General features: G+C 40.2%; 1 pseudogene; it reads left to right on the forward strand.

Annotated features, from left to right (window-relative positions):
- Positions 1–1,900: 1,900 nt before the first annotated feature.
- Positions 1,901–24,992, forward strand: LOC133765811 (large ribosomal subunit protein eL8-like; annotated as a pseudogene).

The following is a 24,992-nucleotide window of genomic DNA, read 5'->3' on the forward strand; positions in this document are numbered from 1 at the left end:
GCTGGGAAACTCACACAGGAGTTATCACTTATCTAAAATTACTATGAAGGACAACAGTTACCTCTTTAGACACTACAGGATGGTTTAGTTAGAGTTACTAATATCAGGCAAATATAAGAATACTTAATTTCAAAACTTCTAAAACCTCTTTATAAGTCTTATTGATCTATTTATACACATGCTACAAAACTGCTACTACATAAGTATTTATGGCAAGTTCTTATGAAGATATAATACAATGTGTATGTATGTATTCCATGATTTATTTTGCAGGAATTTTTCAGCAACATTGAACCAGACACAACCATGAAAACTTTATTACTTTGTTTTATTCAGTGAAATTAATCTATTGGAATGTCTGATGCATAAGTGACCGATGCAGGGTTTCCGTTTTCTTCCTTTTTCCCTTTATAATGTTCATTCCTTTAATGTACTGCTAAGGAGAGCAGTGAAAGACGAAGATGAAATTTTATAATGGATTGTCTTACAATAAGCTTTTCAAGTTATACCCTGGTATCAAAACTAATTCTTCCTAATCTCTTAAATCCACAGAAATATACTATGAAAATGATAAGATTTATAGCTGCCATAAGATCTTAAATCAAAGACAGAAACAAAACTTTAAGAAAGATTTTCAATACTAGAAGCTAAAATACAAAAGGTTCCCACTTAAACTACCCATACCAGAATCCACATTTACTTCAGTAACAGAATTTCTTCGTCCTAGTTTTATTGAGTTAAACAGATTCTGACAGTCTTTGTCAGGACCTAATAAAGAGAAAAAAGTGATCCCATATGAAAAGAAATTTTATTACAGCTTAAATCAAGCTTAAGGATGCATACCTTGTTATATTATATTCTGCTGCTCCTGATACTGTTTAATTCCCCTTCTTTTATATCTTTTTCCTCTCACATGCTGTAAATCATGGTTGGCCTAGACTTTTTCCTGGGCTCCTCTTTTCTCTCTTCCAAATCATTCTCTCCTCATATGCAAGTGGTAAACTATCCAAGAAAATTCTCTTGGTTATTTGCAGCCTGGTTTCTGTCTTCACACACAGGGTAGTGGGTTTAGCCCCTACTGCCCAGAGTCTCCAATTCAGAGTCCCAGATGATGTTACACAAAAAATAAAGAAAATATCTACTCAATCTTTCCAACATTGCATTTTGTACTTCCCATTTGTTCTAGAGTTTTAGATGCCTTACAAAAGTACACGCATCCCAGAAAAATGACCAAATCTTACCTGAAACTTAGCCCTGCTGTTTTCTCTTTCTATGAAAAAGAGCTGAAGATTCAGACCACACTCAATCGAGCTGTAGTCTACTTCCTGTGAGTCTAATTTCTTTTCTGTTTTTTTTTTTTTTTCCTCCATCAAAACCATAGGGTATAGCTGATCCCAGAAACTCATGGATTGATCATAACCCAGCGGCTCTACAGTGAAAGTCCGGAAGCCCAAGGAAGATCCAGTGTTCACGAGCTACACAGGGATAATCTGGGTGCCGGGGAACTTACTCCATAAGCATGGAAACTCAGTTTTGAGTTATGCAGCAAGCTCTAGCATAAAGGGATGGGCTACATGGTGATCCCAGCTAAGCCTGGCAACTCCAGCCCCTAACCCCTGGGCCACATGGTGAAACTCCAGAAGCCCAATGAAGAGCTTAAGTATAGTTCTTCTCGAAGGGGGGTGGAAGCAGGGGCGCATGTTCTCCCTCTTCGAATGGCAGAGACTCTGTCACAGTTGATTCTCTTTCAGATGGTGCACTGGCCCTCATTAAAATTGGCCACAGCTTGACCGCCAGACTTAAAAAGGCACTGGGGTCCACCACTGCTTTTGAAACCAGGTTTAAGGGGTGACCATACCCCTGGCACATTACGGGAAGGCCTGTGAGAAGAGACGTTGAGATGACTGGGCTTGGGTTACACAGCGTGCGCCAGTTAAGTCTCACAGCCCAGGAAGGAGGCTATATGGTGAGTACCAGTTAAGTCTGACAGCCCGGGGGAAGGCCACATGCTCTTTCCCTAGGGGGGAACAATTGTAGAGGTCTCACCTGCTGCCTCATTTCTCCTCTAAATTCTTCAAGATGCAAAACTGACTCTATTTCCTGGGACTCTCCACTAGGATGTACAGTTTGGTCCCCAGATCTTATAAAAGGAATAACTACCCACTCTTCTGTAGTAATGTCTGACCACAACACAGAGGATCAAGTAGCATAGCCAGGAAATTAGAGCTGACACTGCGATATGATTTTGCAGCTAGATCCACTCTGCTGCGAGCCCAGTAAATGGGCAGAACTCTCCCTTTCAAATCAAATAAAGGGGCAGATAGGATGTTTCACTGATGACCTCAAAAATGTTAGACTGCTTGTGTCAAGTGGTCACCACATTGGATCTTGCCTGGAAAGACACAGTTCTCATGGGCATTGTCTTAACTCACAGAGGAGAAACAGTCAGCACATGACTGAGACTCTAGATCCCTAGCCTAGGCCACCCCTGATGTAAGAAAGAAACGTTGAAAGTCAGAGAAGGGACCAAGCACCCCCTTCACTGACATTCTAAAGGCTGTCTCACAGTCTGCTTTAACAGAGAGAAAGAACAAGCTAGGAAAAATGAGCAATGTAAGGATGGGTGGCAGGGCCAATTAAGAGCTGCTTTTCACACTGATGTGCTGTCAAACAGACCCAGCACAGCCAGCCCACCTTGAATAGCACCTGTTTCTCACGCTGAGAGCCAGGACATTGGGCAAACAGTTGCTATATCAGAAGCCAGCTTCTGAGAATCCCTGTTAGCTCAGTCAAAATCTGGGTCACTAGAAACAGAACTGCCCTGGGGCAGAAGGCTCCCCCATGTCAGAATCAGAGGCCCTGTTGGCCCTAAGATGACAAAGCACTTCACTCCGTCCAGCTTCCAAAGCCAACCACCACTACAGAGGGGACAGAGTCGAGGGTCACTGCTGACATAGCAGTTGGGGACCGTGAATTTTCTTTTAGGGGCAGTAGTCACCTTCCCTGACAACTTCTTGTTGAGGTCAGCTCTCCTCCCAGTCCATCCAGGTAATTGGAGTCAATCGGTTGCTTTCCATAAACAGGTTCACAACTCCCTTGTGATGTCTCTTGCAGTACCCCATGTGAAGAGATAGATCTGGGCCTCACACATACCTGACCATCCATTTATGTCTATTATTGTGTTAAGTCTACTCCCTGTCTCCTTTCAGTCCCTATTTACATGTAAAAGGGTTAGGAAACAGGAAGTAAAGCAAAAGCTAACCTGGACAGTGCTGTACCTATTTGGGCAGGCTCATGGAGAACTTACATGATCTATGTCCTGAGTTGGGTGGGACGATAATTCAGTGTGTTGATGAGACTCTAGTCTTGGGCATTAAATTAATACCCTTAAATTCCCAACAGAACTGCTGGGTATCCAAGAAAAATCACAATTGTACTCTCAGGAAGTAAAATGTTCAGGGCTCATCCTCACATTTGGGGAATAGAGACTGGCCCCAGAGAGATTACAAGCCATGCAGAAAATTCCTACCCCTGCAACATTAAGACAGCTCTGGGTACTTCTCAGACTAACAGTTTACAAATCCCTAAGCACAGAGAAATAGCAAAGCTCTGATACAGCTAATCAAGATAAAAATAGCATAAGGACTCCACCATTGGGAAAGAACAAAATACAGTGTTCGCTCAGTTAAAGGCTGTGATGACTAGGGCCCTTGCACTAGGACTGCTGAACCCAGACCTTCCAAACAGGCAAGCAGTTAGATAAGCTATCTACTGCCAAATGGGGTCTATGTGCCATTCTCTCTCACAATCTTGAAGAACATGTTTTGGGTTAAACTAGACAGGTATCAAACCATATTCACCATTTCTTGGATGAGGCCAGATAACCCAAGGGTCAGACCAAATATGGTTGGAATTTTTAACCCAGTATTAGATCACGGAGACCCTAGTTGTTGTCCTCTTGTTGGCCTGGGGCTCCCCTACTCTTAGTCCTCTTTATGCCATTTGTCTTTAGTGAACCTTTTCATTTTGTCTCCGACAGAATAAAGGCTGTCTAGTTCCAGACGGCTGCAAATCAGGGCCTCCAGTCCATCCTGTTGGATGATCTGCTTGCTGTGGGACACGAGACCATCTTTTCCAAGGCCACCCTCAAACATCATAGGACAAACGGCAAGGAGAGAACACCCATATGCCATCTTGAAAAAAATACATAAGAGGGACCTGGATCCTTGCCACCCCCATAAAATTATGAGTTACTTCTCTTGAGGGGAGAGTGTTAAGGCAGCTAGGTAGTCATTAGCCCACGTCTGTATAAGATGCCAAAGAAAATGGGAATTCTTGTGAGATGGAAGGAGGAAACTACCGCACATCAATATTCCTCTCTTTGCTTGATAACTTCACTGGATGGGTCTCTGGTGTTCTGCTTGAATGAGGGCAGAAATACAGAAGAAGACAGCATTTACAAATCAAAAGTCTTTTCACTGCTCAATGTCCTGGTTGAGTAGATCCCCAACCCCCTCGAAGGGGAAACATAGGGGAATCTTCCTTATCCTAAAGGAAGGGGGTTATTAGCTCCACCATGAAGTGCTGGGAGGAATTTTAGGAGTTCTATACCCAGGAAACCATCCACCCAGCGATATCCTAGAGAGGCAGGAAGGAGGACAAACGGGCGCCCATATCAACATCCGTAAAATCCCAGTCCGAATGCAGACTGGGCTCTCAGTTTGGTCTGTCAGGTCTCCTCTCTTCATTAAACCTGCCTAGCATGCTTACTGCTAAAAACAATAAAAACAAAAAGAAAACTTGAGAGAACTATCACTGAAGAAACCCAGTGATATGCAAAACTTGGCATAGAGAACATGCCCACGTTCTTCTTGCTTCTTTCCTTTACCTCTTGTCCTGGTCTTTCACACAAGGGAAAGCAGCATGGCTGAAATGGCTGTATTCCAGCTGCATGGTTTACTGTTCCTTGATATGGAGAACGCCATGCATGCCCTCAGGAATAGGGTCTTCCTGATGTTCCAGAGCTCAACTTTTCACAAACCACAATAAGCAATGAAAGCAAAGTCTCTGCTGAATGTTGAGACCAAAAAATAATAATTAATAGCAGCAACTTGTCTGCACTGAGTCATAACAAATCACCCCAAATAGTATTGGCTTAAGACAAGACACATTCATTATCTCACTTATTATGCTCCCTCTCTGAGCATCAGGACCTTGGAACTGGCTCAGCTGAGAGGTTGTGGCTTAGGGTCTTCAATGAGTTTGTAGTCTTCGTTTGATCTCCATTCTATCAGTTTAACATCCCCTCTACTGAAAGAAAGTGACCTGACCCAGTTCTAATCCTCCTTAGAAGTAACAAGTAACAAGATGTCCCTTTAAGTGGACAGGGGTCACAACTGATCTCACAAAAACACACTCTTATGTGGAACTCCCCTTGATAAGAAACGGGCCTGAATGGCTGAAGTAAGGATTCTCCAAATTAATACAAATAACCAACAGTTCCTATGCACTAAATTGATGTTCTGTATATAACGATCATTGAAAATGAATCTTGATGTGAATGGAATGTGGGAGGGAGCGGGAGATGGGAGGGTTGCAGGTGGGAGAGAAGTTATGAGGGGGGGAGCCATTGTAATCTATAAGCTGTACTTTGGAAATTTATATTTCTTAAATACAAGCTAATAAATAAATAAATAAATAAAAACAAATTTCTACCTCCTTTCCACCCCTGCCTCTGCCAGTGGAACCTGCAACACATAGAACAAATAGGATAACTTACTGGGCAGACATGTCCCTTTTAAATATGCATAACCATTCCCGGAACTTCGGTGAAACTTAATGAATACATATGACTTCCCTAAAAGTAGAGTCTATAAATATGTGTTTGTTCATCAGAAAGCCTGGTTTTAATCCCAAGACTCCTGGCTTGCAACTCACTCAATTCCTTTCTGCTTACAGATCAAACCACGGTCTTAATGTTTCCAGGGGCGTACACGCCTCACCAAGCACTCAAGGGAATTTTGCCTGATTACAACAAAAATATTTCACCTTACCTTATTGGGTTTATTAAATGCCTGTTAGACTGACACACAGCTGCACCTCTCTGCTAATTTCTCAGGAGGAGCTATTCTATTTTAAATATCTGTTGGGTCCCATAACGTAATAGGGCGAACGGTCACTAACTGACCAGGTGACTTTCTCGTGGGTGAGCCTCAGAGGCCTGGATACTAAAATGTTGTTCTTAAACATTTTATTCCACAGTTCATTCCCTTGCCCTAGTATTTTTTGTTCTCTACAAGGTTTCCTAGCTGATGATACAAACATTATTTCTGAAACGTTTCTATGAAAGATGGATAGACAACAGGGCTAACAAAGTACATGGCTTAGGAAATATTAAAGAAATATTTCTTACGTTGATCAAACTTTAAAGAAAATCTGTACTAAAGATATAATAGAGGAAATGCACATACCAATAAGTCATCATATATTTAAGATGATAAAATTACTTCAAAATATTTATAAATATTGTTTAAAAATCATTTCAACACACCACTTTTAATGGCTTCTTATCTGAAAGATCCATAACAATTAAATGAATTATTAGGAAACTTCTATAAGCTTGAGTTTTGGCAGAAAGATAATCAAACAGACTATTTCTTTCAATAGAGAAACTGATAGAAAAACTTTCGATCAGTTTCCAAGTCCCTGGCTAAAGAGAAGTATTCGTCTTATATTTATCCAAACCCTTTGATTGGTAAAAGATCTATTGCTTCAGAATAAAACACAGACTGAGAAATATTGAAAGGATTATCCATACTCCATTTTAACAGAACCTTTAGGTATGGATTCTGTGAAACTGCGGTCAATACTTGTCATTCCCAGGAGCTTGTGCTCTTTGAAGTCCTACAAACACTGGATTAGCAGATGCTGAAACATTGCTTCTGCAGAGAAAAGCCAGGTTAGGCTCTCAGGAGCTCCTGGTCACAATGTTTGCATCAATCAATCAATGTGTTTTATGTGTGTTTTTGTTAAAAGACACCCTACTTACTTTATATTGTTGGTTCATTAACACAGACTTTGATCTCACAGCCAGTGACACTAACACATATTTTATCTGGAAAGCACCTTGAAGCTTTCACGCACTTGGGCAGACTGGACAGCACTTCAGCACTATGTTAACAGGCCATTGTTAACGGTGAAATCACCATGAACAACTACAAAAAAAAATGTGAAAAATGGGGCACTAACAGGCTGAAAAATATTGCCTGTTTAGAGTACGGCAGTTGAAACAAGAAGGCAGAACACAGTCTTGCTCCACCTTTATCTGGGAACACACATATCAGGCCAGTCACTCTTATTTGTTTTTGCCACTTTGCATATTATCTATGAATGACCATGAAAATATCAAAAGTATTGATTTTGGGATTACTAATAAATTTTAGTAAGCAGTCCAATTACAAACAGAATTGGGAAATAATGGGTGACTATACGTAACCCACGTGATTGACACAGCTTATTTGGAACAAATTTCAGATCAGATCTGTCAAATTTAAAGATTATTATTTTTATTTTTCTCTGACTCAGAGAAACTGTTACTATTCCTGACAATGCATCCTCTGATTTGCATTTCCTTCCAATCCACAGGTCATTATCCATCACTGGTTGCTACTTGCATGCCATGCTGCTTGGCTTTCAACATTTGATAGCTCTACTCCACTTCATACTTCTCATTTAGTTCTTCCAGTTTCCAAATCCAAGAACCTCTGCACCATTCGAAACAACCTTTTCTTTGACCATCCCATGTATTTAACTATTATTTGTTTTTATTTTCAAAAAATTTGAATAAATAATTCATACCTAAAGACATAGCTTTATTTCCTTATCATCCCCAATTCTTTTTTAAAACATCTGGTTATTGCATCCAAAACCTAATTAAATTTCTATTTTTTTCCCACTGATACAAAAACCTCATTGCCATCAATTCTGATCGCTTTCTTTAAATCTTAGTTACACATGAATCACTTACTCTCACTGTGTGATACCTTGGTCACTCCATAAACCACACGTTTCTTGTTTGACATTGCCCTACACTGCCCCTTCTGTTTCTCTCTCTGTATGAAGTCTCCTCTTTCTCTCTTTTCCACTGTATTGTAGGCATTTCTAAAGACCAGAGACATTCCAGCATTTTTACCACAACCCACGGGAAATGTGTTTTATAATATGACTTAATACACATACATGCATGCACACACACAATGGAAATAACTGAAATGGAAATTTACAACAGAATTCTTCTCCTTATTAGTTGCAAAACACAGTTATTCTGTTAAATTCTTTTTCTCTCTTTTTAAAAAATAACATCAATCAAAAAGGACGACTTTCTGCAGTTGGAAGCACCTCTCCAAAATGCAGCTCAGTGCTTTGTGCTTGACCTAGGGACAGGCTGAAAAAGACGCCAATCTACAATATGAACAAGCTGATGAGTGTCATGCACAGATTTTTAGTAGTGTTAAAGAAGAAAATTTATTTAAGAAAATGTGGGGTTTTTATTTTTGTTTTCTCTGCAAGGGAAACAGAGACGGACAGAGAGGGAGACGCTGACACCAAGCCCTGTGCAGTGCTTGGGATGCAGATGGTTGGCTTCATCAGGTCCTGGTCTCCCCCAGTCCCCCAGCCTCTCTGTCTTAGCTGAAAGTTTCCTTCTCCTGCTTTTATGATTGCAAATCAACCTCTCACTAAAATTAGTTCACTGAACAGAGGGAATGACACAGCTGGCTGTACAACATTCCTAATCACCAGACCCATGAGGTCACTTATTTTCCTTAAACATAACATCTTAGCATTCAGTCTTGAGGGGTTTCTTTCTCAAGAACCCCAAACCCCGAGCAAAAACTAACTGCCACCTGCGTACAGCCTCCAAAGCAGAGCCCACTTTGCCATCATCTGAATTCCCTAAAGGACATGAAATTGCCAACCAACCCAAGGAGAGCTGTGAACACTGCACACCGACCAGGAAATTGGACATGAGCTGAGCAAGCACCTCTCACTCCAACTTCAGTCTAAAAGAAATTTCATCCCTAACACCTTGGAAAACCCGGGAAGTAAGAGATAGATACCTGTCTCCTCACTCAGCACTTTGCAATACATACAGCATTTTTTCACCACCCTGGCATTTGGCTCACTGGTAAGCAGACCCAGTTTTTAGGGTTCTACAGCAATTTCTCCAGTGTCAGAGGTGCTCTCAACACTTCCCAAAATGTACATAACACTCTTGTTGCACCAGACTGAAGCCAGGAGCCCAGAAGTCCATCCACACCTCCCACATGAGTGGCAGGAACCTAAGTTCGTGAGCCATTGCCTTCTGCCCATAAGGGTGTGCATTAGCAGATTGTTGGATCAGAAGTGGAGCAGCTGGGATTTGAACCGGGCATTCTGATACAGGATTTAGGCATCCCAAGTGGTATGTTAACCACTGTACACCAAGCACCCACCCCAGAATATGTATTCTTAAATAGAATAAAATGTAACTAGTGTCTCCATTAATGAAAGACTAGAAAACATTTTAAAAATGAACCAATTCCATATTTTAAAGAATATTCAGGAAGTCTTAAAGATATTGATTTATCTTCAGATAGGAAACCATTATTTCTACTTTAAAAAACAATTGAACTGAGTTCAATGATTCTTAAATACTATTAAAATGTTTTTATAAGCTCTAGGTTGAAATTCATATGGAATCAATTTATTGATGTCCACAAAGACAATGGAAATTTCCCAATTTTTAGACTACAGATTCCAACAGATTTTATTAAAAGTGATTTCAGTGAGTGAATATCTCTGAGTTTAATTCAGGAGCAAATTTATGGTACTTTGGTATCCACTTCTCTCTACCCCAGTGTTTAAAATTGGTGGAATAAGCACCTCCAGGAACAGGCCAAGCAGGGCTGGGATTTCTGGCCTGACATCTGGTCATGGAAATCCTGCCTATTTCCTCTCCTTGGCCCAATAACTTCTGTAATCTTGCTGCTTCTCTTTGGACCTTATGTTTTTAATGCCCTTGTTCCTTTTGTCTCTAACAGACTAAAGGCTGTCAAACTCCAAATGGTCGTCAGACAAGGCTTCCAGACCATTCCATTGGATGACCTGAGCAGCCCTCTGGACCGAGCAGGACAGTCTTTTCAAGGCCACTGTTGCACACCATAAGACAGATAGCAAGAGGAAAATACCCAAATCCTCCTTGACGCCCACATGCCAGCTTTGAAGAAGTTACAGAAAACGGAACTCCATCCATAATCCCAAAGAAGAATTTTGGGTATTACCTCTTAAGGGGGGAATGTTAGGTAGGAAGTCAGTTATGAGCTTATGTGTGTGTAACAGGCACAAAGAGAAGATGTATATGTCCAGCATATGCATCTGCATCTCAAAGTCATCCTGACAATGTTTCAGGGGCAGTCCAGATTTCGCATCCTGCCCTGCCCCCTTCTACCTGATAACCTGCCAGGTGGAGGTACCCACCCCTTCTGCCTGACAATCTTCCACAATCTCCCAGGTACAGCCCAATATCTGCATCTCAAACACCCTGCTTCCTTCCTCCTGTCTGATAACATTTGCATCCATAAAGTCCTTTGTGTCAGACCTTCAAGAGAAGTTTTTCTATTTACATCCAAAAAGCCCTTTGTTCCAAGAGGAGCAGAGGTGGGGAAGCAAGACCCATCTCCTTAAAACCCCCCAGCCTCAACTGGACTGTGCACTCAGCCCTCTGCCTCTCTGCTGAGCCGCCTGCCTGGCCTGGTCAGGTGTAATCTCTCCACTAAACATGTAACCTCGCTCCTTCCTCCTCCCCAGTCTCTCAGGCTGTGTCTGGAGAGGTGCCCATCCGTCCTTACAGATGTCCCTTCCCTAATAAACCTTGCTATTTTACCTCCCACTAAAAAAAAAAAAAAAAAAAAAAATGGTGGAATAAGAAAATCTACTGGGAAACCAAAAATAAATTCATTAGAAAGTTCAATCAACAACTAGTTAGATTTTTTTCATACTAAAGTTTCCATATTTTGCATATATATGTGTGTGTTGCCATTGATTTCTCAACAATGTTGCAGTGGATTCGTTTCTGAGACGAGCAGTGTTGTGGGGGAAAGAGGACCAGAGTGACCACACAGACCCCGGGAGTCGGGTGAGGCAACATATGTGCAAAATTCTATTTATATAAGTCAAGACCTGACCAGCCCAAAAGGAGGACACACCTTGATGGTCTTATATTTTGATCATTAATATAATAAATTTATATTTAGTTATGTACTTTATCCTTCTTTATAGGGTACAGGTGAAGTTAAATATCACATAAAATATAAGAATTTTAGAAACTTCCATTTATCTTATTTCATTATTTAGCAAAATATAGTTAAGAAATATTTTATAGTAGCAATATTACAATTGAATCTAGAAAACAGTAGCCAAATGAGTTTTTTACAATAGAGAAATTGTCTTTAATGATAATGTGTATTTATGAACATATAAATAACATCTTAATTAACTAAATTCCAGTCAAATTTGTTTTTTTAACTTTTATTTGATAAATACAAATTTCCAAAGTACAACTTTTGGACTATAGTGGTTTTTTCCCCTAACAACCCTCTCACCCACAACCATCCCATCTTCCACTCCCTCTCTCATCCCATTCTTCATCAAGATTCATTTTCAATTATCTTTACATACAGAAGATTAATTTAGTACATATTAAGTAAAGATTTCAACAGTTTGCACCCCCACAGAAACACAAAGTATAAAGTACTGTTTGAGTACTAGTTATATCATTAATTCACATAGTACAACTCCTTAAGGACAGAGATCCTACATGGGGAGTAAGTGCACAGTGACTCCTGTTTTTGATTTAACAATTGACACTCTTATTTGTGACATCAGTAATCACCCGAGGCTCTTGTCATGACTTGCCAAGGCTATGGAAGCCTCTTGAGTTCGCCAACTCTGATCTTATTTAGACAAGGCCATAATCAAAATGGAAGTTCTCTCCTCCATTCAAAGAAAGGTACCTCCTTCTTTGATGGCCCGTTCTTTCCACTGGGATCTCACTCACAGAGAGCTTTCATTTAGGTCATTTTTTTTTTTCCAGAGTGTCTTGGCTTTCCATGCCTGAAATACTCTCATGGGCTTTTTGGCCATGTCCAAATGCCTTAGGGCTGATTCTGAGGCCAAAGTACTGTTTAGGACATCTGCCATTCTATGGGTTTGCTGTGTATCCCGCTTCCCATGTTGGATTGTTCTCTCCTTTTCAATTCTATCAGTTGGTAGTAGCAGACACTAGTCTTGTTTATGTGATCCCTGAAGAATTGTCTAGTACTGTCAAAACATTTTGTAAATTAAGCCATTTTGGATGGAAACATTTCTAAGACTTCTTTGTCTTATAATTTCTTATGCATGCAAAGAATATATTTGATGTCTGGATAATCTGGAAAGCTTCAAAGAGCCACTTCTTAAGTTTTAGTAGAATTAGTGTCTCGAGGCTCCTACATCTGAGCTTGTGCCTTCTGCAGCAAATGGCTATGAACTACTGTTATTTTCTCCCATGTATCTGTTGATTATAGGGTTTCTTTTTCTCTTACTCTGTTTACTTATCACTTATGTTCCCACTACCATTTCCCATTTATGTTTAATTTATGATGAAGGCTGCCCTGTCCTCTTTCATAATTTGTGGCTTCAGGGTCTATCTAAATTGGTTCATCCAGACACAGTGAGGACATGCTGAGTGAGAGACAAGCTGGCTGTGACATGATCAAAGTGCTGTAGCTTACCGCAGAAACTGTGGGACACCTATTTTGCTTGGATAAAGGTCTAATTTTGCTTATTCATTGGTTTCTGTCCATTTAGGTAACTGAGCCATGACATGTTTTAAAACAGATTCTTTACCCATAATCGGCCTACAGTTCAATTTTTATTATGAAACATTCAGTATTTTGTAACGTTGTCAACTGCAGTGTGTAGAAAAAGAAGCATCCTTGGGGATCTTCCTGATCATGTGGTTTGACAAGACTATAGGTAGACAGTCTTTGACATCTTTGATTTTCCTGCTGAATTACACAGCATTATGATTGCTTTGTCAGGAAGCAGTGCATTACCAGCAATTCAAACACGCTTTGAGTAAGAGTAACTATTTCCACAAAATTTGAAAATGTCCTGTACTTGAAGACTTTGGTTACCCATCTAAGTGATGAGCCAACAACATTTCCAGTATAACCCCCGGGCATTGTTAAGTACTCGTGTAAAAAGACAACCTCTTAAATATTTTAATCAGAGAATTTTTATACATACGTATATAACTTAAAAGTTATGTGTCTTAAAAATTTTATCATTTTTCATAAATATTTTTGCAAAAAAAAAGGAATTGTTCCTGAATATTTTACTGGAATCTAAAGCTTACAAAATGCCATTAGTGAGGTCGGCACTGTGGATTAGCGGGTAAAACCATCACCTCCAGTGCCGGCATCCCACTGGGATGGTGGTTCGAGTCCCGGCTGCTCCACTTCTGATCCAGCTCTCTGCTATGGTCTCAGAAAGCAGTGGAGGATGGCCCAAGTGCTTGGGCCCTGCACCCGCATGGGAGACCAGAAGAAGCACCTGGCTCCTGGCTTCGGATCAGCACGGTGCATCGGCTGCAGTGGCCATTGAGGGGGTGAGCCAACGGAAAAGGAAGACCTTTCTCTCTGTCTCTCTCTCTCTCACTGTCCATTCTGCCTGTCAAAAATTTAAAAATTTAAAAAAGATGCAATTAGTTCAATTCTTCTGAATACAAGTTGAAAACTGGGTGTGGCATTTGCTGTAGAAGTTAAGATGCTCCTTGGGACACGTGCAACCAACATCCTGCTTTGAAGTATTTGGGTTCAAGTTTCAGCCAAACTCACCATTCCAACTTCCTTGTAATGTGAATCCTTAGAGGCTGCAGGTGATGAGTGAAGTATTTAAGTATTTGGTTCCCTGCCACCTACATGAGCCAGGATTGAATTCCTGGCTCCTGGATTTGGCCTGGCCTAGCCCCATTTGTTGCACACAATTGGGGGAGGGAACTATTGAGGGAAGATTTTTTGTCTCTCTCTCTCTCTCTCTGTCCCTCTCTCTCTCTTTTTCCATCTCTCTCTCTCTCTCTCTGCCATTAAAATAAATAAAAATTTCTGAAGAATTCAGAATCACAATAAAACATTTTCAATCAAATCTCATGTCCATTTTATAAACAATGGGTGGAAAATGTTGAAATTATTTTCATTTTACTAAAAATATACTCTATCAAGGGCTGCCCATGTTTTTATAATTATGTTCTTTAATTTTATCTTCATCAGCTTTCTTGAATCCTCTGGGAATCCCATGAGTAAAACCACATTTATATATCTGCATGTGCTTATTCAACCAATTATCATGAAGTCTTTAATGGAAAGCTGTGTCTATAATCCCTGCGTTGGCATCAAGATGAAAATGTAGATGCTGCCCCAGGGAACTGAAAGATTAGCAGGGAAAGCAGACATAGCTCACACAAGCACAAGGCAGACAGTAGCAAAGACAGGACCGAATTACTTAAAATCATTTGGAGAAGGCAAGGCTCTGAGAGCTTTGAACTACGGTTTCAATTTTGGTCTAGGAGAAAGACATTCTGAGATCCTGACTGAAGAGCACAAAGACCTTGGAAAAGGAAAACATGTATCATATAAATGAACAACCGAAGGAGATCAGTGTGATGGGTGGGACAGTTCTGTAGAAAGCAGAGGTCTGGATAGAAAATAACACAAGTTGAACTTCAGTGTGTAGTTATTGAGGAATCCCTTAAAATTAATTAGAAGAGGAAGCACACAACAGAACTACATTTCAGGAGGCTTTTCTGAATACAGAAAAATCAAGGAAGAGCTATGGGACAGGAACAACATTCAAAACCAGCTATGACATGACCCAACCAATTAGATCTTAAGCTAAAGTCAGACAGTATATATATATATATATATATATATATATATATATATATATATATATAGTGTGTGGTGGGAGTTCATAGATTTAATGCAAAAGCAAGGAAGAGAGCAGGCTGAAAAATGAAGACTTGGTGACTGGATGACGTCTCCCTTGACAGAAATACAAAGCAAAGGTAGGCATTTGGCAGAGAGGCCAATATCACCACCTGGGATGCCTACATCCATATCAGAGTGAAACCAAATTCCTGTGCAGTACTTGGAATGCAGATGCTAGGTACCATCATGTCCCAGCCTCCTAGCATTCATCCCTTCACTTAAAATGTCCTTGCTCTGCCTTTTTTTTTCTTTTGATGCCAAATCAACCACTTACTAAAATTAAGTCACAAATTGAGGAAGTGGTACAGCTGGCCCTACAAGATTGTAATCACAAGACACATGAAGTCATACGCTTCAACAGATAACACTTTGATGATAGGTATTGTCTCAAAGGGTTAGTGTTAATAGAATTCCAGTTCTGAAAGTAACTAACATCTGTACATAGCCTCTGGGCTGACAGAAACACACCTAGCGATCACAAAAATCCCAGGAAGAACATGGTATCATCCATCAAAGAAAGGCCATGAAGATCACCAACCAACCAGCAACCTGGATACCTGCTGAACACGCACCCCTCATCCCAACTTCAACCCAGAAGAACATTCACCCCTAGCCCCTGGGGAGCCTGGGAATTAAATGGCAGCTGCCTGGTGCCTTGCTCCGTGCACTCGATAAGCTCCCCGTTTTGTTCTGCCACCCAGTGTCAGTGACTGGCTTTCTGTGCATCAACCCAGTAGACTCAGTTTTGGAGGCCACATAGCAATCTTCCAGCCAGTTTCAGGCTCTGCCTGGGTTTGAGTTCCAGCTCCTCTGCTTCCAAACCAGCTTCATGCTAATACGAATCCTGGAAGGCAGCAGGTGATGGCTCAAGTATGCGAATCCCTACCACCCATGTAGGGGACCCAGATTAATATCCAAGATGGTGATTGCAGTCTGGCCCAGTGCTGGCTACTGTAGGCACCTGAAAAGTGGACAAACAAATGGAAGATCTCTCTCTCTCTCTCTCTCAAACAACATGAAAGTAAATATCTAAGAATTTGTAAAGAACTAGAAATCTTGGGGAAACAAGGGCAGAGAAGGAAGGACCAGCCATAAGAACAGGCAGTTACCCTGCCCCAGCATACATAATTCTAAATATATACACTTCATGTTATCTCATTTTACCACTTACAGCTAGAGCTGGTGAGACGGGGGCAGTGTCAGGAATCTGCCCAGGATCCCAGCTGTGTCAGGTCCAGAAAAGACAATCGGTTCAGTTTGTGTCATGCTAAGCTAGAAGAAGAAGAGTAAAATTTAGATAATGGTACTGTCAACCCTTGAAAAAGCTGAAACTTCAGTATGGCTCCAGAGTGGCTAACTGTGCCAAAAGTTCAAAATTGAGCACAGCAGACTTCCATGTGTTGACTTGAGGTCACACACATACTCTGTTATGCTTTATGCTCCTGGCATAAACACTGTGTGGTCTTTCCCTGGACAAGTCTCTGTTTCAACTGCCAAGACAGACAGCCTTAAAAACATCTCATTTCAGCAATCCGACCAATGAACAGTGACTTGCATTCAGTTTTTTAAAAATCACCAATCGTGACTGAATGTTCTCCCACTAGCTTGCATCTCCCACTTGCACAGCGGACAGGAGTGAGAACCTGGCCAGGAGATTTCTGTGTAAGGCAGCCTGTCTCTCCATCTTGGAAGCATACTTTCCTTTTATACCAAAGGCTGTACCTCCCCAGTTTGCAAATTGATTCCTGAAATTTATCTGAAACTATTTTGGTGAATTTTCCTTGGTAGTATCTAGTACTAAGTTTGGGGCACCCAAGAGAGGGTTAGCTGCATCATATGCAAGGTGAAAGCCATGAGGTTCCAGCATATCAAACGAGAAGAGACAACATTGAGAGAAGTAAGGGGAAGAGATGACCAAGGAAAACAGAAAGCAACTGTGTTTGAGAGCAGATGTACAATGAATCATTACAACTTACAAATCTTCACTTCTTAACTTACCAGATTTTTTCTCACACAGCCAAGAAGATGCTCAGAATGTGAACGATAGGAGAGGTAAATCCTGTATTGTACAATACAGACCAAGTAGTGTCAGCATTATTTTGATCTCATGGTGTAAACTGATAAATAAATCTAGATGATTTTCCACTTAGCACATACATTATGTATTAAAAATGTGGCGGTACTTTTTTATGTTTTTTATCTCTTTAAATTATGCAAAGGGAACAAATTTCATGTATCTCATACATACAGTTTTAACAGCATAATGATATTTCTCACCATACCATCCCTCTCTCCATCACTGGTACTCTCCCGCCTCCTTATTTTTCTTTTGATTTTTACAAGGACATACTTTCAATTTTCTTTATAGACACAAGCTTAACCTCCCAATAAATACAGAATTCAACAAGTAGTAAGTAGAAAAACTATGGTTAATTATATTTTGACAATGTATTTCTCATCCTAGAATTATTTCAAGTTAATTAAATAATTGAATAATTCATCCTAAATCTCACAAAACATGAAAAATTAGCTTGTTTTCTTAAATTGTTTAATAATCAATCATATTAGTTGTTGTAAGTAAAGCAATGCAAGTTTTTAAAAAATTACTTCAGGGGCCAAGGCTATGGCACAGCAGGTTAAAGCCCTGGCCTGCAGTGCCAGCATCCCATATGGGCACCGGTTCAAGTCCCGGCTGCCCTGCTTCCAATTCAGCTCTCTGCTGTGGCCTGGGAAAGCTGTGCAAGATGGCCCAAGTTTTTGGGTCCCTGCATCTGTGTGGGAAACCTGGAAGAAGCTCCTGATTGGCTCTTGGCTTCAGATCAGCTCAACTGCAGCTGTTGCAACCATTTGGGGAGTGAACCAGCAGATGGAGGACCTGTGTGTGTGTGTGTGTGTGTGTTCTGTGTGTACCTCTCTGTAACTCTGTAAAAACCACTTGAATCCACAGAAACAGGATGATAAAGATTTTTAAAAGATTTTATTTTTAATTATTTGAAAGGCAGAGTGATAGAGAAAGAGACAAAGAGCGGGAGGCAGGGAAAGAGAAAGAGAGATTCCTTTCACTGGTTCACTTTCTAAATGGATGCAATGGAGGGGGCTATGCCATGCCAAAAGCATTATCTTTATGTCCCAAAAGCATATCTTCCTGCTTTAGCAGGAAGCTAGATGGGAGGCAAAGTACGCAGAATTCCAATCAGTGCTCTGATGTGGGATGGTAACATCATAGGTGTGGCTTAACTTGTTACACTACAACACTGGCCCCAATGATAAAGCATTTTAATGATACTGACCAGAATAAAAAGAGAGGAAAACAATGCAAAAGGAAGATGGAGAAGACAAAGATTAAATCAAGTTACTCCCATCCACCAGAGTCTCCACAAGTGCACTTTTGTCTCCTATTTCAAATGGAGCTGATTCAAGATTCCCCACTATTTTTTGGTTTTGTTTTCATTTGAAGATAATGCACTGAAAATACTAAGGTGATAATTTTTTTCTCACTGACATCTAATAGACCCACAAAAATGATCAAGAAATGCTTTACACTGAACAATTATTACTAAGTGTAAGGATTTAACAAATTAAGGGATTTCAAAAAGTTTGTGGCAAATGCATATTGTGATTTAAAAAATATGTATTGATTTCACAATTATTTTGTACCAAAATCAATGCAATTTTAATAAATTTTTATTTATATAAAAGAAACAAATTTCAAATATTTCATATATACACAGCTTTAAAAACATAATGATAGTTCTCACCCAACACTCCCATCTCCTTCCTCTCTCCTTTCTTATTTTTCTTTTAATTTTTGCAATGACATATTATCAATTTACTAATAATCACAAACTAAACCTTATAGTAAATAAAGAATTCAATGAATAGTAAGTAGAAAAACCACTGTCCCTCAGGAGTATAAACTAGGGCTATAAATAATAATCAAATTTAAAAATGTGAATTTCACTCAAATATTACATTTTTTTGTACTCTGTATATTAGTAACCACAAATCAGGGAAAATATATGATATTTGTCTTTTTATATATGGCTTATTTCATTAAGCATAATGATCTCAAATTGCATCCTTTTTGCTGTGAAAGACAAGATTTCATTCTATGGCTGAGTAGTATTCTAGCATGTATAAATATACCACAATGTCATTATTCAGTCATCAGTTGATGGGCATTTGGGTTGATTCTGTATCTTAGCTATTATGAATTGAGCTGGTATACACTTGGGGGTAGAGATAACTCTTTCATATGCTGACTTCATCTCCTTTGAGTAAATGCCCAGGAGTTGGATGGCTGAGTCTTATGATAGATCTATTTTCATATTTCTGAGGAATCTCATATTGTCTTCCATAATGGATGTACTAGTTTATGTCCTTACCAATAGGGTATTATTGTACCTTTTTCCCTACATCATCTCCAGAATGTTATTTATTTTTTATTTTTGGATGATAGCTGTTATAACTGGGGTGAAGTAAAACCTTCTGGGGGTTTTAATTTGCAATTCTCTGATGGCTAGCTATTCCTAGGATATTTTCATGTCTCTATTGGCCATTTGTATTTCATCCTTTGAAAAATGCCTGTTCATATCCTTAGCCCATTTCTTAACAGGATTATTTTGTTGTTCTGGATGCTAATTGATTATGCAAATATTTTCTCCCATTCTGTCTGCTGCCTCTTCACTTTGGCACTTCCATCTCTGCACAGAAGCTTCTCACCTTGATGTAATGCCAATTCTCTATTTATACTTTTATTGCCTGTGATTCTGGGGTCTTATCCAAGAACCCTTGCCTATGCCAATGTCTTGCAGTGTTTCCCCCATGTTTTCCTCTGTAATTAGACAACTTCAGTTCTTAGATTTAAATGCCTGATCCATTGTAAATGGTTTTTTGTCAATTGTAAGGTAGGGGTCTTGTTTCATACATCTGCATTCAGAGATCCAATTTTTGCAACAATATTTGTTAAGAGACTGTCCTTTTCCAAGGGAGTGATTTTAGATTCTTTATCAAAGATCAGTTGGTTGCAAAGATCAGTTGGTTGCAGTTGCTTAATTTCTGGGGTATCCACATGTCTACTCTTGTACTGGTACCATGCTGTTTTGATTGCAACTACCCTGTAATGTCTTGAAATCTGGTGTTGTGATGCCTACAGCTTTTCTTTTATTGTTTAAGACTGTTTTAGCGATTCAGGATTTTTGTGATTCCCTACAGATTTTAGGGTTTTTTTTTTCCCTATATCAGAAAAATTTAGATTGGGATTATCCTGAATCTGTAAATGCTTTGGGTAGTATGGACATTTTGAGGTTATTAATTCTTTGAATCCCTGGACATGGAGGATTTTCTATTTTTTTGTTTCTTCTATTTCTTTCCTTAATGTTTTATAACTTTAATTGTAGAGATCTTTTACATCCTTAGTTAAATTTATTCCAAGGTATTTCAATTCTTTGTAGCTATTGTGAATGGAATTGATCTAGCCACTGATTTCTCTGTGTTGATTTTTATTATTATTATTATTTTTTTGACAGGCAGAGTGGACAGTGAGAGAGAGAGAGAGACAGAGAGAAAGGTCTTCCTTTGCTGTTGGTTCACCCTCCAATGGCCACCGCGGCTAGCACGCTGCAGCCAGCACACCACGCTGATCCAAAGGCAGGAGCCAGGTGCTTCTCCTGGTCTCCCACGGGGTGCAGGGCCCAAGCACTTGGGCCATCCTCCACTGCACTCCCTGGCCACAGCAGAGAGCTGGCCTGGAAGAAGGGCAACCGGGACAGAATCCAGTGCCCCAACCGGGACTAGAACCCACTGTGCCGGCACCGCAAGGCGGAGGATTAGCCTATGGAGCCAAGGGACTGGCCTCTCTGTGTTGATTTTATATCCTGTAGCTTTACTAAACATTCTTATGAGTTCTAATAATAATCTTAGCAGAGTCTTTTGGTTCCCCTATGTAAATGACCATGTCATCTGCAAACAGGGATAATTTGACTTCCACCTTTCTCAATTCTATCACTTTGATTTCTTTTTCTTGTCTAACAGCTCTGGCTAAAACTTCCAATACAGTAATGGTGAGAGTGTGCACCCTTGTCTGGTTCCAGACATTAGTGGAAATGCTTCCAGCTTTTCCCCATTCAGTATGATGCTGGCTGTGGTTTCGTCATATATTGACATGACTGTGTTCCTTCTATACCCAATTTGCTTAGGGCTTTTATCACGAATAGTTATTTTATTTTATCAAATACTTTCTCTGCATCTATTGAGATAATCATATGGTTTTTATTTTTGAATTTGTTGATGTGATGAATCACATTTATTGACTTATATATGTTGAACCATCCCTGCAACCCAGAGATAAATTCCACTTGGTCCTATTGAGTGACATTTCTGATGTGTTGTTGGATAGCCAGTATTTCGCTGAGGATTTCTGCAAACTTTTTGAGGTATGTTTGCATAAAATGTTCCCTCATATGCACATCATTGTGTACAATGAAATATTTAGTATTAGCACTCTGTTCTTCTTTTCTCTGTCCTAAATTTCTAAAATGCATTTCCTTAATAAAACCTGTGTGAGGAGTCTGTGGTCCATGGCGCGCCACCTGGAGCTGGGCTCCACCTGCTGCCATCTTCTTCCATGGGCAGCTGCACAGCACCCTCACTGCACCCTGCATGCCTGGCACAGAGGCTTCGGAATGAGCCAAAGGGAAAGAGGGCTGAGGGGAAGGAGGTGGCCCAGGGCTCTGCCGTCATGAAGAATCAGGGTGCCAAGAGGGTGGCATATCCTCTGTTTGAGAAAAGGCCTAAGAACTTTGGCACTGGACGGGACAGCCAGCCCAGGAGGGACCTCACTGATTTTGTCAGACGGCCCTGCTGCTTCTGGTTGCAGAGGTAGAAGGCCATCCTGCACAAGCGGCTGCAGACGCCTCCTGTCATCAACCATTCCACCCAGGCCCTGGACCTCCAGACAACCACTCAACACTGGAGCCAGAGATGAAACAAGAGAAGAGGCAGAGGCTGCTGGCCTGGGCTGAGAACAAAGATGCTAGCAAAGGGGAAGTCCTCACCAAGACTGCCTGTCCTCTGAGCAGGCGTCAACACCGTCACTACCTTGGTAGGGAACAAGAAGGCCCCGCTGGTGGCGACTGGACGTGATGTGGAGTCCACTAAACCGGTTGTCTTCCTGCCTGTCCTGTGTTGGAAGATGGGGGTACCTGATTACATCATCAAAGGAGAGGCCCGGCTGAGGTGCCAGGTCCACAGGAAGACCTGCACCAGGGTCACCTTCCTGCAGGTGAACTTGGAAGACAAATGGGGCTCTGGCTAAGCTAGGTGGGGGCATCAGGACCAACCACAATGACAGGTATGATGAGATCTGCCGCCATGGGGGCCCCAAAGCTGTGGCTCGTGGTGCCAAGCTGAAGAACTCACCATGAAGCTGGGCTCACTCTGCTCCCTTGAACGTTCTCCTCCACGCTCCCTCCCCACAAAAACACCTGCTTGAATTTGCTCTTTGCTTAACATGACATAAAGCCCTTTCTTCTTTAGTCCCATTTTAAACACAGAATATATAATTATATTTACCAAATTCAGGCTCACAATGTTTTACTTCTAAGATGATAAACAGAAAAAAAATAGGCTATGAGGTTGTGAACACTTGAGGATGCTTGTGTGCAATGAAAGACAATGCCTGCCCTGGCAGCCTCCCTTTCTTGGCAACTCTCCTACTCAAATCCTGCTCGGCCCGCAGATGCCCACAGGAAATTCACACTGAAACAACGATCACTTCGGTATTTTAAGATTTTCTTTTACAGAGCATGTGAACAGATGTGCTTCCGCAGTCTAAGTACCAGGTTGATGGGAAAGGCAAACTGCTCCACGTAGTATCCATAAAACAAAACCTTTTATTACTGCTTCCTTTATAATTCACAGGGATTTAAAAAATTCAAGACCTGCTTTAAATGGAGCCATTTCTGTCTTGCTTTACCAACACTTCCAGCAGAATTCTCCATATAAAACTGCAGCATATCATAGCTGTGTGAAAATAAATAAAATCTCAATGAGGTAGAAATCAACCTGGAAACAAAATGCAGACATTTCAAAACTGACAAAACAGTGCATTGACAGCTCAATGATAAAGAAGGCATATAAAAAGTAATTGAAAAATTTTTGTTCAAAAAAGAAGGCACACAGGACCAATAGATTTTTAAAAATTATTTTATTGTTTAAGAAGTCAAGTTTTAGCTTAAATAGATAATCACAAAATAAAGGGGTGGAGGAGGTAGATTTCAAATTAGTGGTAACATGATTACTAACTCTGAAATGAGTTAGAATTTTGTTTAACCTGCCAAAATAGGATGCAAAATAAAATTACCGAAAGAGATGATTAGCCTCTATAAGCTAAGCAATATAATCGAGTTGACTATAAAACTAAGTATGATTGAAGCCAGTGTTACTGTGACTACATCTAAACCTTTGGCTTACAGGAAAATTAAGCGTGTGCTGATTTCTTCCCCTCCTACACTAAACCGTAGAAAAGACAGGACAGACATGTTTGATATTCATGATTTAAACTTTCATGTTTTATTTTCATTTTATTTTAAAGGCAGAAAGACACAGAAACTGACTGAGGGTGACAGAAACAGACCTTCCATCCACTGGTTCTTTCCCCAAAATACCTCTGACAGCCAGGGCTAGGCCAGGCTGAAGCCAGAAGCCGAGAACTCCATCCAGGTCTCTCCTTAGGGTGGCAGGGCCCAAATAATTGGGCCATTTTCCACTGCTCTCCCAGGCACATATCATCTATGCAGTTATGAAACACCCAAGGCAGACTATTTTATGAAGCAAAAATTATTTTGATTTCCGGTTCTGAGGGTGCAGTGACAAGGGGCCACATCCGGTCACGAGCTTCTTGCTGGGAGAGTCACAAGGTGGTCCCAGGCATCACATGGCAAGCAACAGGGATTGCCTGTGCATCTGGGTGTGTCTCTGTGTCCTCTCTCTCCCTTGCTTTATAAAACCACTGCAATCAATTGCAGATGCACCCTAATGACCTAGCTCTTAACTTCCAAACACCAGACTTGCATAGTTTTTCACCTCCCATAATGACTCACAATGGGAGTTGCATTTCAAAATATAAAGCCTTGAAGATACCCAAAGCATCCCCAACCATAGCAGAAGCCTTGGCTTATGGAGTTACACCTCAAAGTCAATGCCATTTGAGAGCCAAACACCTGAGAAAGTCCAAGACTATAAAAACAAATCAATAACTTTTCACACTAAAAATATTAGACATGACAAGAATAAACAATGCCACCTTATTAAAATAAATAAATTATCCACAGAGGAAGAAAATGCTGCTTAACTGAAATAAGTATAGAAATTAATATGACAAAATCAAATAGCAATAAAAATGATTAAAATGTGACATCTTGAGATCTGATTACTAGTTACAGCCCTTGTCTGCACTCCGAGGAACAGCAGTCTTTCTACTTATTGAATTCTTTATTTAGTGGAGGATTAATCCTGTGACTATAAAGAACACTGAGTGCATGTTATCACAAAAATCAAAAGAAAAAAAGAAAGGCAGGAAAAAAGCTGGAGCAAAAATGTTGGGAAGTATGATTATGTGCTTAAAAACGCACACATGAAGCAAGTTCTCTTTATATATTTTTAAAAATGAAGAAAAAGTTGTTATTAAGCAAACATAATAGATGGCTGAGGAGAGTGATGAGGAATATAAATTCACAAGTTCCAAAATCTACCTTTTATGAGTTTCAGAGGAGAAGAAAGGAAATAATATAAGTGAGAATATTAATCAATATTTCAAAGAATAATGCCTAGAAACGTTCTAAGCATGAGAGTGAATAAAAGGGGCCAGGTAAATTATCTATTTGGGAAGCACAATGCAAAGCGAAAAAGATGAAAACAAAACAATAG

Source organism: Lepus europaeus, chromosome 8, assembly GCF_033115175.1.
Source record: "Lepus europaeus isolate LE1 chromosome 8, mLepTim1.pri, whole genome shotgun sequence".
Classification (NCBI taxonomy): Eukaryota; Metazoa; Chordata; class Mammalia; order Lagomorpha; family Leporidae; genus Lepus; species Lepus europaeus.